The sequence below is a fragment of the Cherax quadricarinatus genome, unplaced genomic scaffold, assembly GCF_038502225.1.
Source record: "Cherax quadricarinatus isolate ZL_2023a unplaced genomic scaffold, ASM3850222v1 Contig2661, whole genome shotgun sequence".
NCBI classification, from domain to species: Eukaryota; Metazoa; Arthropoda; class Malacostraca; order Decapoda; family Parastacidae; genus Cherax; species Cherax quadricarinatus.
The window spans coordinates 47501-47953 of NW_027197687.1; positions in this window are offsets into that span (position 1 = coordinate 47501).

The window sequence follows — 453 nt, forward strand, 5'->3', positions numbered from 1 at the left end:
GCGACCCACACCATTCAACTAACACGCAGGATGCGACCCACACCATTCAACTAACACCCAAGATGCGACCCACACCATTCAACTAACAGGCAGGATGCGACCCACACCATTCAACTAACACCCAAGATGCGACCCACACCATTCAACTAACACGCAGGATGCGACCCACACCATTCAACTAACACCCAAGATGCGACCCACACCACTCAACTAACACCCAGATACCCATTTTATGGATGGATAAACAGAGACAACAGGTGTAAAGAAACACTCCCAATGTTTCTACCCACACTGGAAATCGAAACCAGACCTTGCCGTGCGAAGCAAGAGCTTCAGCCACCGGGCCACAAGAGCCCGGAGGTTAAAGCACTTTTAAATATTCCAGGTTTCTTATAATTAACACACACAAGTGTTGAAATTTTGAAGCAGATCTGACAAACCTGTATCAACTTA